The sequence below is a fragment of the Antechinus flavipes genome, chromosome X (assembly GCF_016432865.1).
Source record: "Antechinus flavipes isolate AdamAnt ecotype Samford, QLD, Australia chromosome X, AdamAnt_v2, whole genome shotgun sequence".
Lineage (NCBI taxonomy): Eukaryota > Metazoa > Chordata > Mammalia > Dasyuromorphia > Dasyuridae > Antechinus > Antechinus flavipes.
Genome location: NC_067404.1, coordinates 75,566,646 through 75,581,329, shown reverse-complemented (window position 1 = coordinate 75,581,329; position 14,684 = coordinate 75,566,646). Strand labels below are relative to the sequence as shown.

Genomic DNA, 14,684 nt, shown 5'->3' with positions numbered 1-14,684 from the left:
CCTGAGGGGGTCCTTCCTTCACCTCTCACTGCAATGGCTAGATGACTTTCCAGGGACTAGCATTCTGTGAGTTGTTCCCATGGGACATTTGGAATAAATGATGGCAGAGGGGAAGGAATGACTGAGGTGAGGGGAAAGGCTGGCAGGGAACTTTAAGGATCGGTATTCTTTGCGTTCTCACAAAGCCTAGGATAGTATCACTTGTTCTCTTATGATGTTTAACACCCCAAAGAGGGGTGGGCAGAAGTGGGCCTGTCTAGGTAGAGCAGCACGGGTGCTGGATGTGAAGTCAGAGGTCCTGGCTTCAAAGCCCGGCTCTGCCAATGACTACCTACTTGTCTATGACCTCAGGCCAATTGTCTCCATCTCCATCTCAGTTTCCTCATCTATTAAATGAGGGTCGTGGACCTAAAAATCTCTAAAGTTTCTAAGTCGAGGATCCGACGAGCTAATGAACGTGCTGGCCGAACTACTTCCTCAACTGCATGTTTGGATGAACGAGTGGTGCTCTCCCAAAGTTTGTATTCTAAGAGAAGAAGAACAGAGGAAAGCATGAAAAATGGCCAGATGGGACCTTTAAGGCCACCGAGTCTGAACTCACAAAAGAAATCCCACTTTAATCCCACTTGTGGCCATCCAGCCTCTGATGGAAGACCTCCAGGGATGAAGAAGGGGGTAGGGGGTTACTACATTCCCATCTGTAATTTCAACTCCACTCCCAACCTTTAGTCCTTGGCTAGCCAGGGCGAGCTCGTCAAATACAGGAGCCATCAGCTTAACCTTGCTGACTTTTCTGACTTGGTTACTAAACTTATAAATCAAGGCAATGTTGGTTTCAGTGCAACATTTGATGGTGAGACACAGGCTAGACAACTGTATACCCAGATAGCTTTAAAACTGGTTGGATGGCCCAAAAGATAGTTATTAAAGTTCCAGTACTCAGCTTAGAGAGTTGAGTCGAGTGTCCCAGGAACCCACGGGTGGCCCTGTCCTATTTAACATTTTTATTCATGACTTGGAACAAAATTACAAATGGCATGCTTATCAAATTCAAAATGACAGAAAGCTGGGAAGGGTAAATAAGAGGCAGGATTTTCACAGGCCAGAACACTGGGCTGAATCGAGCGAGATTCAATTGAACAGGGATAAATGTAAGCTGAACTTAGGTTCGAAAAGCAACTTCACAAGTAGAAGGTGGGGAAGGTAGGGCTAGATGGCATTTTGGAGAAGATCGGAGAGGGATAAGTGCACTGTAAGGCTCATATCACAAAGTCATAGAATCGGAGAGCTGCAGGATACCTCGGTGGTCCATAGACGAGAGAATCCCCTTTAAAGCATACCCAACAAATGGGTATCTGCCCTGTGCTTCAAGCCCTGGATGGAGTGGAAATTGTCTTTTGGCCAGGTTCTCTTGACATCAAGCCTAAATCTGCCACTCTGCAACTGGTCCTGCCTTCCTGCCCTCGAGGGCCAAACAATTCTCTTCCAAGTGACAAGCCTGCAAATATGTGAACACCCTGATGTTTCCCTCAGTTTGTTTTTCTCCAATGAAAACATGTTCAGTTCCCTCAACCGATCCCTGTATGTCATGGAGTCTTGACTCTTCCCCATACTGATTGCTCTCCTCTGGAAACACTCCAGCTTAGCAAAGTCCTGAATATGAGTCGAGTTGACTTAGAGGCACCTGATGGCACTGTGGATAGAACACTGGGCTTAGCACCAGGAGGACTTGAGTTCAAATGTGGCCGACCCTGCCATATTTTCCTCATCTGTAAAACGGGGTTAATAATAGCTCTCACCTCGCAGGGTTTTTGTGAGGAGCAAGAGATACTTGTAAAAAAGTACTTAGCACAGTGTCTGGCACATAGTAGGAGCTATATCAATGCTTCTTTCCTTCTCTTCCCTTCCTCCCTCCCCACTGCGATACGACAGTCCAAAGAAACAAATCTAAGCTTGGGGTGCATGGGAAACACAGCACCCAGGACCAGGAGGTGATAATCCCATTGGATCCTATGTTGGGCAAATCACATCTAGACTATCTATGTTCATTCTGGAGAGTGTAAGAAAGGCCAGGGTATGGAGAATGGGTCAGAGAAGGGCCTTGAACCCATGTCATATGACAATAGGTTGTTTAGTTCTAAAACGAGAGGCCACCAGGGGGACTTGATAGTTGGTTTTAAGTACCTGAAGGGATGTCCCACAAAATAGTGACTGGACTTGTTCTGCTTCAGTGAAATAAACAGAACCAAAAAAAGGATGTTCACAATAACTATGGTAATGTTAATAAAAAGATCACTAGAAGAAGGCTGAATGCTAAACAATGAGAATCATCACCCTTCGTTCTGAAGAATATAATTCAGTTCAACAAGCACTTATTAAAAACGAACTCAATGTCATGTACTACGCTAGGGGCTGAAGAGACAAAGGGGAAAAAAAAATCTAAAACAATCCCTCACCTCAGAGAATTTGTAGCAGGGATTTGCTGGCAAATGTTTTATCAATTGGCTCTCCAAAAAAAAAAAAATGTACTCACGATCCTTTTAAGTTTAATTTGCATTATTGATATTTTCTTCATACTTTATTAAGTCTAGACAACCAACAAAACATTAAATCAAGCCCTGATTTGTAGCCTTTGCTAATTTCTAAATCTAAAAGCTGATATTGAAAATTTAACAGTTCACTGAAAATTGAAATTTAATTTATTATTATTAATCAATATATTATTAATATTAATAATTAATTATGATATAATTTATGCAATATTTATATTAAATTATATAATAATTAATTAAACAATATTTATATTATTAAAATTAAAATTTAAAACTTAGCTAGCTGGTTCCAGCACATATCTCCTAATAGGTCTCTGTCACCTAGCTTTCCCCATTGCCATCCAATCTCTGGAGTTTTGAAAATACTTTTCCTAAAGGGTAGATAGGTCTGACCATGTCACTAACCTACTCAATAAACTCCCGTGACTTTCTATTACCTCTAAGTTCAAATATAAGCTTAGCAATAAATGCCCTTTATGACCTGGCCCCAACCTACCTTACCAGACTTATTCTATTTTAGTCCTCATTTCATACCTCCTTTGGAACTCCATTACTGTTCCTCCTGCATCTCCCTCTGTGCCTTTGTCCCCCAAGTCTAGTGTAAACTCCCTTTCTTCCCTTCACCTTCAGGCTTCTAGCCTCAGCTCATGTATCACATGCTACATGAAGCTTTTCCTGCCCCCTTGGACTACTAATACTTTTCCCCGACAACTATTCTGTCTCTTGTTTTTAAGTTTTATTTATTTTTTATTCTGAACTTAATACCAGAAAGAACATTTTCACACAAACAGTAAAACACAAAAAGAAAAGGTGATATGAAACCATGAATTTTCCTTTCATGTCATTCGTTTTTGTTTTTGTTTTTAAAGCAAGTAAATTTTACATATTGCTTTCAAAACTGTCCTGCTCACCTGTACTCCCTTCTGAACTTCTTTCTGTTTTCTTCTGTGAATAAAAAAAAGTTTAAATGGTCTTTTTTTTTGGGGGGGGCAGTAATCACTATAGCTAAGGCCCTTTCCTCCAATTCCCCTCCTGTCAAATTAACTGAAAGGGAAAAAAACCATTGTAATAAATAACATAGTCAAGCAAAATGAATCTACATGGGTCACCATGACCAAAAAATATGACTTTTTGCCTCTTCCTTATAGGTCCTTTGGAGATATGGCTGGTCATCACATTGATTAGGGTTCTTAATTTTTCTTTGCCACTTTGTTATCCTCGTATAAATTGTTCTCCTGGTTCTGCTTACTTCCCTGGGTTAATTCACATCATCCAGGATTCTCTGATATTATCTCTTTAATCATTTCTACTGTGAAATAATATTCCACTATATTTATATATCACTATTTCTTCAACTACTCTCCTGTTGTCTAAGAGTTGATCTAAAGCATTCTCTTAGATTCAAATACTTTTTTTTCTCTTTTTAGTTCCTTCTTTGGAATTGAGAAGTTTGTTTTGTTTCTGACTATTCCCTCCCAAGAATAAGTCTCCTTCTTAACCACCACCCCTTCCCTATCATCACCATTTGTTTCCCTGTTCGATTTATTGGTGCTCCAAATTGGGGGTGGGTACAGTCCTCCTTTATCCATTTCAGAAACGACTGAGGTTCATCTGATGCTCATTCTCCCATCTCTTCCACATTTGTATACCCTCTTCACGAACCTCAATTATGAGAAATGGCAACTTCCACTCCTTCTTTCTCCTTTCCATACTAATGTATTTTCCTTTAAATGATTTCTTTTTCCTTTCTCAAAGCCCTCAGAACAGGAAAGGACAGGGGATACTACCTGACTACTTAAGTAATAGGCAGAAAAAGGAAAGAATAGTTAAATAACTAAATAAAAGGAAGAAAGAAAAAAGAAATAAAGTTAAACAATTCTAAAAGTAAAGAAAGAGGAAATAAATGGTGAAGGGAAGGGGGATGCTTAAAAGTATGCTAGAGGATAGCTAAGAGAGCCAGTGGGAATAGGATTGTGTTAGAGTAGATTAAGCTAAAATAATCGAAGAGAGACTGTGTTTACAGAGGGAGATGGGAAAATGCTAATAAAAACAACATTAAGGACAACGAAGAAAATGTGAATCTAGCTCTTAACTTTAAAAGTGAATAGATTAAACAATTCAAAATGGAAAAGAGTGGCCAAATGTACATGAAAACAAAACCCCATAATCCGTTGCCTACAAGAAACATTTTTTTTTTAAAAAAGGCACATACAGAATAAAAATGAAAGGATAGAAAAAATTTGTCATACATTATGTGAATCCAAAAAACTAGGAGTTGTAATCATGCTATCAGACAAAGCAAAAACAAACATTTACAACATAAAAAGTAAGAAACAAGGAAGTTCCATTGGATTTAAAGGAACTATAGACAAGAAACTAATTGCCAATATTAAACTTACATGCTTCAAATGCCTTAGCATTTAAATTCATAAAGGAAAAAGCAAATGAATTTATAAGAAGACATGAGTAATACAACAGTGGCAGGAGATTACAACACCTCTCTCGGTTTTACAGAAATCTAATGGAAAGAAAAACAACAACAAAAAGAATTTTAAAAGTGACAGAGATACCAGAGCTTAAACACTAGGGCTTCTTCTAAATGGTACTGCTAAAGAATATATGTATCGTGGCAGCTGGGTGGTATAGTGTGACAGTACATAAGAGTTAGGAATATATGAGTTCAAATATTGCCTCACACACTTACTGCGTGACCCTGGGCAAGTTGCTTACCCTCTCAGTCTCAGTCTCCTCACCTTTAAAATAGGGATAATAATGGCACCCACCTCACAGGGTTGTGAAAAGCAAGCGAAATACTTTGCAAACCTTAAACTGTTATCGAAATACTAAAACATTTCAGTACCACATGAAACTTTTTACAAAATCGATCACATATTATGGCACAGAGAAATTGCAAACAAATGTAAAAAGATGGAAATAATAAACATACTCTTATAGATTATAACACAACTAATCAGTTCATTGAGCACAAACAAAAGACACAGACCCAAATGGAGACATATAATGAAATCCTAAATAACGAATGGGTCAAAGAAATCGTAGAAACAATTAATAATTATATGAAAGAAAATGGGAATGATTAAACAACATACCAAAATTTCTGAGATGCAGCTAAAGCAGTCCTCAGGGGGAAAATCATATCCCTACAAACATATATTCACAAAATAGAAAAAGAGAGGATTAATGAATGAATACACATTAAAAATTAGAAAGCCAACATACGTATATATCCAAGATAAGCACCAAAGAAGAGATATTTTAAAAATCAGAAGAGAAATAAACCAGAAGCAAATAAAAACTATGGAAAGGACAAATAAAACAAAAAGCCGATTTCCTGAAAAGACTAATACATTGATGAACTTTTAGAAATTAAAGAGAAGATAGAAAATTAAATAAAAAAGTAGCAAACAAGCAGGATGAAATAACAACAAAACCACAAAGAAATGAAAAATTATCAGAACCCACTATGCCCAGTTATATACTGACAAGAAACAGGGGAATATCTTCACAAATAGAAAATATTCAAACTAAATGAATATCAGAGATTTGAAGTAATCCAGTCTCAGACAAGGAAATATAACTAGCTTTAAAGGAACTACCAAAATGGCAGAGGCTTGGGAGGAACAGGAAGAGGGTCAGGAGGGGAAGGAAGGAGAGAAACAACCTAGTCCTCATAAATTTACAGGAAAATTCTATCAAATTGTCATAGAACAATTAGTACTACACAAGTGATTCCTTGATATTTGAACTCTTTTTTTTGGGTGCTTGTGGTATTTGATCTTTGACATGGGAGGTCTAGATTTTGGCTATGATATTCCCGGGACTTTTCCTTTTGGGGCTCCTTTCAGGAGGTGATCTTGGGATTCTCAGGGACAGCTAGGTGGCAGAGCAGATAGAGTATTGAGTCTGGAGTTCAAATCCAGCTGCAGGTACTTATTAAGCTGTTTGATCCTGGACAGGTCACTTAATTTCTGTCGGAGTCAGTAAATAGGAATAATAATCGCACCTATCTCCCAGGATTGTTGTGAGGATCAAACGAGATAATATCTGTACAGTGCTCAGCACAGAGTAGGCATTTAATAGATGCTTCCTTCTTCCTTGGATTCTAATAAATCTGGGTAGTTCTCATTTAAGATTTTTTTGAAACAGAATGTCTGGGCTTTTAAAAAAAAGATAGTTTTCAGCAAGGGCAATGATTTTTAAATGCTTTTTGGTTGAGGCAATAGGGGTTAAGTGACTTGCCTAGTCACACAGCTAGGAAGTGTTAAGTGACTGAGGTGAGAATTGAACTCATGTCCTCCTGACTTCAGGGCTGGTACTCTATCCACTGAACTATCTAGCTGTCCCTAAATTCTTTCTGCTTTCTAGATCAGATCTTTTATATTATACCTTCCATTTTTTTAAAGTTTGGATTTTAATCTAATATTTCTTACTGTCTCATGGGATCATTAATTTATGTTTTTTCTTTTCTAGTTGGGGAAGGATTCCATTTCTTGGTTTATCACTTTCTCTAAGATCTACTCCTGATTTTTCCATTTTTTATTACTTGCTTCATTTCTTTTAGGCATTCTTGTAGTCCTTGTGGAAAGGCTGTTTTTGCTTTTGAGTCTTTGCAGTTGTTACAAGCCCTTTCTTTAGCTTTACAATCCTTTTCATATTGGCTGGCATTTTCTTCGATTTTCTCATCTAATTTTAGTTTCTGAATTGGGGCTTTGCGCCAGGGTCGGCCTTTTCCCCTTACTGTACTTTGGGATGGGGTAGTTGCACTTGCTTGGTCTTGTGCTGGGTCCTCTGTTCTTGAGATGAGCCCCACTTACCAAAGTTAGGTCCTCCTGGAGCTTTCAAATTGAGAGCACTGGGTCTTCAGGACATGCTTTGACATCTCAGGCCAGATTTAGGGACCTAAGAGCCCCTGGGCCTGGACTCTCCAGATCTGAGCACTGCACCACAGCTCTGCTCAGCACCAAGCTATTGGTCTAGTGTGCAAGGCTTCCAAAGCAAAGCCTATAGTCTGGACTTACTCAAGGGATCCCTCCCACCAATGCTTCCAGTCTCAGGACACTAATGATGTAGGCTACATGTGGCCTGATTTCCAGGAGAGACCCCCTTTCCTACTATCCTTGGGCTTCTGGATTGTCTGTGTCATTCTGGGGTAGAAGATATAATTATTAGTTTCTCATTGGCTTTATTGATCATGTTTTGGTGTGATGTGAGCTTCTGGGCTTGGCTGGAATAGGTATGGGAGAAGCTGGGCAGCCTGCCTTTTGCTTGTTCAGGCAGCCATCTGGGCAGGAAGTCCCGCTCCATCTATTTTGTATACAACCTATATAGTTATATGTTGTCTCTCCTGGGCTGGATTATAAACTCCTCAAGGTCAAAGGCTGTTTCCATTTAGTCTTTGTTCCCCTCAGCACCTAGGACAGCGGCTGACACTCAATAAATGCCTGTGGCTTGAAAATATACAAAATAAACACCAAGTATTTGGCAGGAAATACTAAGGACTGTCAGTGGGGGGAGTCAGGAAAAGCCCCGTGTACAATCTGGTAGTTAAGGGAACCGGAGGAGAGGAAGAAGAGCATTGTCGACACAGCGGGCACGCAAAGGCCCAGAGGTAGGCGATGGAAAGCCTCGTGTAGGGAACATCAAATGGGTCGGTTTAGCTGGAATACCATGTGGAAAGGAGTAGAATGTGTCATAAGTTCAGAAGGGTGAGCGCGAGTAAGTCTGGGTGAGACCTTCCGTCAAACAGAGCACTTTGTAATTTATCCCAGAGATAACAGGAAGTCATCAGAGGCCGGATCCCTGTGCTTTAGGGATACCAGTTTGGCAGCTATATACAAGATGGATTGGAGAAGTAGAGCCTGGAGGCAAAGAGACCAATAAAGGGCCTATTGCTATAGCCCAGGTGAGATGATGAAGGTCTGAACCAGGGTGGTGGCCGTGTGAGTAGCTAGAAGACAACAAATGAGAGATGGCACGGGGGAGAACTAACAAAGCTCGGCTACTGCTCGGGTGGCAGGATGGGGAAAGGGAGACCTGAATGACGGGAGCGATGGCTGTGCCTTCGGGAGAGAGAAGAACTTAGGAAGATTTGGCAGTTGGTGATCTAGGACTAGAGATCAGGATCCAGGTAAGGGCTAGATACGTTCATCATCATCTCCGAAATGAAAATTAAAGCCTTGTGGGCCAATATGAGATCAACCAGCAAGTGCAGAAAGATAAGAGGGCCTGGGACTGAAATATATTCTCTAGATAGGGAAAAAATACTACTGGGACAAAATGTTGCTTACATTGTTCCCAAATGTTCCCAGAGGGCAGAACTGGATGCAATGGGCGGAATCTTCCAAAGGGCTAGATTAAGTTCAAGTCAGGAAAGACTGTTCAGCAATGAGTTCTGGCTCCCAGATCTTGAAGCGGAGGCGGGACACTTGCAAGTATGTTGCTTAGGGGACTGAATTCAAGGTCTTTTTGAAGGTTGTGCGATAAGGTAAGGGACACCCTTAGCTGGCACAGGGAAAGAATAAAGGGGGAAGGGGAGGGAAGGGAAAAGCACAGCTATTGGCTCTAAAACCATAGGAAGTGATTGCGTTCTGCCCCATCCAGGTAGCACCCAAGCTGAAGCGACAGTTAAATCACCAGAAGTTCTTAGGGTAAAACTTCCTAAGAGAAACAAAATCTAGGAGTGCTGAGGGCCGGAAAGACCGTTATAGCACTAGCGTGGTTTTGTTTCGAGGGAGAGGGGAGACCCAGGTTACCTCCTACCCAGAGCACGTGACGTACCAAACTCCTAACCTTCCACTTTAGGAGCAGAGAAGAAGTGAAAGCCAGTGAGAGTGACAAGGCGGAGGGGGTCGGGGGTCCGTAAGGTAACAGTGGGAGCCCTAAAGAACCCACGCTTCCTGGATGTGACTGCGTGTCATAGTATGGCCTTTCTACCTTGGCCCGACTAGGCGTGGAAGGGGCATGAAAGGTTATAAGCATTAGAAAGCCAGCAGGGCCCTGCTCCATGAACTGCTTCTGAAAAGCGCCTGTAAAAACAGGCAAAAAGAGAATGGCAAAGAACTCGGGTCCTACTCTAGACAGGCTTCCATCAATCAGAAGCAGCAGAACTACTGAATTTTCCATCTGGAAAGGACCTTACGCCTCAGCCCATCCAAGCCCGAGTTCACAGGGGGCAAAAGGAAAGAGACAATTCCCGGATGGCTGGTTGTCAGGCAATTCCCAGAAGTCAAATCCTATTTTCCACTCATTTCCATTATAAACTTGGAATTCTCATAAGGAGGGGAAACAATTAATCCCCAAAAAGAATACAAATTACACAAAGACTCCAACCAATCTTGTTTTTAAAGGTCATCCTCTATTACCAATACTCTTGAGATAAGCCAAAGTGGAAATCCCACTGCATCAAACGTTCACACACCCTGTGTCCCTCGGGAGGCAGACCCACGGGAGAAGAAACCGTGTTCTTCGGCCCCTGGCCGATTCGAGCAGTCTTGCTCCTCGTGCCCAAGCAAGATGAAGATCTGCTGCTTCTCTTAAAGGGTATCTCAGTCACCGGAGTGTCTGGTTAGTAGCCTTTGTTCGAAAGGGGACCAGCAAAGCACAGTTCTGACATCCACGAATCATGACATCACCACGAACACACTGACACCACGGGGAGCTCTTTCACATGGGCACACCTGTATAGATTTAGGGGGCTCTACCCTTGGGATTTCTTGGGGATCTCCCGAGACTTTCAGTGACTCTATCGGAGGGAGGGGGGACTTCCTCCAGGATACGCTACCAGGCTTAGCTGAAATGACCAACTTGAGCTACGGCCCTCCTCTTCCTGAAGCTAAGTGCAGGCCCGTTCTCCAAGTATCAGATGGGCTCAGAGGCCTTAAGGGTCCCGTCAGGGCCCTAAGAAGAGTTTGGCCAGGGCAGCGCAAGGCGTTGGGTACTGGAACAGCATGGGGGCATACGACACAGAGCTGCACACCTAGACAGAGGGATGAACCGGCACAGCTCTTCCCTTAATACCTCCCATATGTTTGACATTTACACTCCCAGCACCCCGGTCTCAGGGGACGACTACTCTGGATGCGGTGAGCGAGCCTCTCCCATCTTGGCCCATTTCAGATCCCACTGGGCTGTGGCTTTCCCTGGGCGGGGAGCGGGGGGCTTGGGGCTCCAAGATGGCTTACCTGAGAGTCTCTACCTAAGAGAAAGGATGGCTTAAGAAAAGTCAGTTGCTAAGAGGAATTGGGCACAGGGCTTTCAAAAAAGGCATTTGCTCTTCTGCTCAACTAAGGGGGAAGAAAAAGAAAAATGCTTTCCTCTGTAAGCAACCAAGCTTGATCTCCCAATGGAGACAGGAAGGCAGGGTAGGCCAGTGGTTAGGGAGCTCCTAACATCCCCCGTGGTGGCTGCTGGTTCACGAGGAGGGGAGACAAGTGAGGCCGAGGGTCTCTCCCGGAATCCACTTAGTGGGCTGAGGAATGGGGGGACGGCAGAGGTAAAGGGGTGCTTAGCTCCTAGCTGCCAATCTCTAGCTCACGGCTTCCAGGGGAGTTCAAGGAGTAGCCCCACACTTTCCAGGTGGTCGGGGAGAAAACGGGGGGAGGGGGAGGGAAACGCCACAGAGAAGAAAACAGACTGAAGGTGGGGAGTGTGGAACTTCAGGGGGGAGGTGCAGCTCAGCCCCCTGGATTTCCAGGTTACTCTTGGGAGCAGCTCCTGCGCCCCGTGTGCCGGACTGGCTACTTATTTGCTGAGGGGGAGAGATCCCGGGTCCCCCCTCCCCCCCTCCGAGCCCCAGAGCTTCCCATCAGCAAATTAGCTCTTGGAACAAAGCCTGGAATTGACAAGGGAAAAGCCCCCCCAAAAACTAAAGGGGCCAAACTGGTCCCCTTCCTCTTTGTTTCCCCATCCCAGCCCCGGCACCTCTTCCTCATGCACCAAGCAACCCTTTGGGCAAGTTTCCCCTGAAGCACATACATGAACAGGAAATCCGGAGCCAAACCCAGAGCCCGCCCGCCCAGCCGGACCCCCTCCCCGGCAGTTCCCCCCCGCCACCTGAGCCCAGCGAAGGCTGGACAGCAGTTTCTCCCGGGCCTACCTTGCAATCCCGGCAGGTCGCGGGAGCGGGCGGCCGCTGAGCACAGGCAAGGAGGCGAGGGGCTGGACTGGCTCTGTGAATCAGCAAAGAAGTCGCTGTGACAGGGATGCCCACGGCTGCTGTGTGCACACTCTCCTCCTGGCTCTTCCCCCTCCTCCTCCTCTCTCCCCTCCTCTCCTCCCCTTCTCCTCCTCCTCTTCCCCTCCTCCCCCTTCTCTTCCTCCTCCTCCTTCTCCTTCCCCTCCTCCTCCCCTCCTCCTCCTCCTCTCTTCCTTCCCTCCCCCTCCTCTCCTCCTCCTTCCTCCTTCCCCTCCTCCTCCCTTCCTTCCTCCTCTTCCTCCTCCTCCTCATTCTGTGTTGCTATGCAATCACATCGCCAGGTCTAACAGCATCACTCCGACCTCAGGCAAAGATACCCTTGACTGGGTGAACGCAGGAGGAGAAAGGACAATCCTGAAAAGCTGGGGGGGGGGGGGAGAATGGGAGGAGGAGGAGCAGCCCTCCAAGGCCGGGGTAGCAGGAGGGGGTGAGAGAGAGGAGCCCAGAAAGGAGGGAGGACGCGCCAGAGCAGGCGAGGCTCACGAGCCGGCTGGGGAGGGACCCGAGCCCCACTCACCACACACAGAAGCCAGCACCCCCACTCACCACTCGGCAGCCAGCTGGGGCTCTGGCCTCTCTCGGGGGCAGAAGAGTGTTGGGAGAGGGAGGCTCCTCCCCAGTGACAGAGCCCGGGCTCAGTCCCCGAGCCCTTCGGGCTTTGCCCTCACTCTCCCTTCTGTCTGTGTGGCCAAAGGGTCTCATCCTGTATACGAAGCAAAATGGACCCTAAATGGCTTGGCCAAGCAGCCCCCCTTCCTTCTCCCAGACTTTGCTATGCTCGCCACACGGGGGGTGGGGTGGGGGGGGGGCAGAGGGACACAAACATTGACTCCGAGTGTTCAGGAGGTGCCCAGGAAGCGGGGGGGAGGACGGGCTCAGCCATCCCAGCTCCGCTAGAGACGCTGTGCCCCTCGGCTTGGTGTAGAGCACAAGCTCCGTGAGGGCAGGCATCCCGTCTCTGTGCCTTCAGCACTGGGACAGAGGCCAGCCCACGGGAAGTGGGGCAGAAAACCAGGCTCCCCCACCCAGGTGAGGAAAAGGGTCCCCATGGACTTGGTTCCATGACCGGGACCGCCTTAGGTTCCCCCCATCCAAGGGAGCTGGGATCATCTGACGGCTGGGGCAGCTCCCTGGCGCTTGGGCTGTGCCAGCTCCTTTGCGGAGTTCTAGGCGCACAAACACAAGCAAGCCATGCGACGGCGAGCTCTTTCCCCCTTTTTGGCTCTTGCCGACTTTGCACTGCTTCCACCTGAGCCCCAGAGCCTTACAAGCCTGTAATTCCTAATTCCTTCCTTCCGCCCCCCCCCCCCCGCTCTCTCTCTTCCCCCCTTTCCCTTCCTCTTTTTCACTTCCTTCCCTCCCTCGCTTTCTCTCTCTTCCTTTCTTTCCTCCTTTCCTGCTTCCCTTCATTTCTCTATTTTTTTTTTTTTGCTTCTCTCACTTCCTCTTTCTCTCCCTCCTTCCTTTCATTTCTCTTTTTTTGGCCTCTCTTCCTTTCCTCCTTTCCCTCCCTGCCTTCATTTTTTTTTGCCTCTCTCCCTTCCCTCCCTTTTCTTCCTCTTCTTCTCCCTTCCTTCCTCCCTCCCCCACCTCTTTCTCTCTCTGTTTCTAGCAAGGCAATCCAGGTTAAGTGACTCGTCCAGGATCACACAATTAGTATCAAGTACCTGAGGCCAAATTTGAACTCGGGTCCCCTTGACTCCAGGGCTGGTGCTCTATCCACTGTGCCATCTAGCTGCCCCATCTGTTTAAAATGTCCAGAAGCCTCTTCTGCTATGAGCATATGGCGTTTCCCTTTTCAGAATCCCTTTGGGCTTGACCTATCCCGTTCCACCAATGAGTGAGACTCGGACCAGTCAACCGAGTACAGTTAGATCACGGTCAGCAAAGTTAGCTGAAGACAGTTAAGTTGCGGTCAGCAGTTAGATGGCCAACTGAGTCCCATTGAAGAAAAGCCAAGAGAAAGTACAAGGTGAAATTGCTCTCTCCGGTTTCCTGTCCGGGAGTAGCTGCGTTCGTTTAACCTCCGTACTGTCTTGCCCGGCTGTAAGGGAAATGAGCCTTCTGTGCCCAGGGGTACACTTGGTTTTGCTCTTACGGATAGGAACAGGAAATCGACACCAAACAGTCGGAGGGCTTAAAAAAAGCTCAACCTGTTAAACCATTTCGTTGGTCCTCCATACCTCGGTTTCCCCCACTTAGCGAGTGAGAGGAGTAATGGCAGATGATTGGGTTAGCTTGTGGTTTGTGCAGCAGTAATTGAAGCTGAGTGATTGTGGGCCTCTGGAGTGCTCTCTGGAAAGCTTAGCTAATGATAGATATATTATGCTTGAGATTGGGGTAGACTAATGTAAAGAAGTTGCAATGGACAGTAGAACGGTTGGGGGTGGGGGAAGGCAGAGAGACAATAAGGGGAAAGGGGGGAGGACTGTGGCTGCTATGCAGAAGGTGGCAAGGGGGGAAGGCTCCTTTGATTCATTGCAGAACTGCCAAACTCCTTCCTGCTATTCTTTGGGCCATCTGCCCCAAAGGGATGGGGCCAGCCCCTAGCGAGATCTGTGGGGATCTGCAAGGAGCAACTGGAATGAGGATCCTAGGGCTTCCTGGTCAATCTGCCTTTTTCCTAGGACAGACTTAGTCTTAGCCGGGCTTTGAGCCAAGTGATTGGAGGGAAGCCTGCTTTGTGCTGTTGCCTCAGGTTTGTGGAAACTCCTTAGTTCCATGGAAAAAAAAGAAAGAAATATGCTTTCTGAAGTTCTTTTCAGACTTGGATTTTCTGCCTGAAGGAAGGAAACTTTATTAGTGTTAAATGAACTTCTCAGGAAACGATGGTTTCCACTAAAATCTTTTCCTCCCTTTTGCTCTTAGGCCTAATCCCTTTCTTGAAGAAAGAACATAAAAAGTCAGCATGAAAGCAA

The 14,684-nt window shown here is 45.4% G+C and overlaps 1 protein-coding gene across 4 annotated transcripts in view; it reads right to left on the bottom strand.

Annotated features, from left to right (window-relative positions):
- DRP2 (dystrophin related protein 2) overlaps nucleotides 1–13,082 on the bottom strand; it is a 39,854-nt gene extending 26,772 nt beyond the window's left edge. Inside the window, exons 1-3 of one of the 4 annotated variants that reach the window (XM_051967909.1) lie at nucleotides 12,313–13,082; nucleotides 11,668–11,740; nucleotides 5,663–5,713 (exon numbers count right to left, since the gene is read on the bottom strand). The gene's annotated coding sequence lies outside the window, so the exon portion shown is untranslated. Of the gene's footprint in view, nucleotides 1–5,662; nucleotides 5,714–11,667; nucleotides 11,817–12,312 lie in introns of those variants that run through there. The other 3 variants (XM_051967910.1, XM_051967908.1, XM_051967911.1) reach the window with 3 other exon arrangements.
- Nucleotides 13,083–14,684: the final 1,602 nt, after the last annotated feature.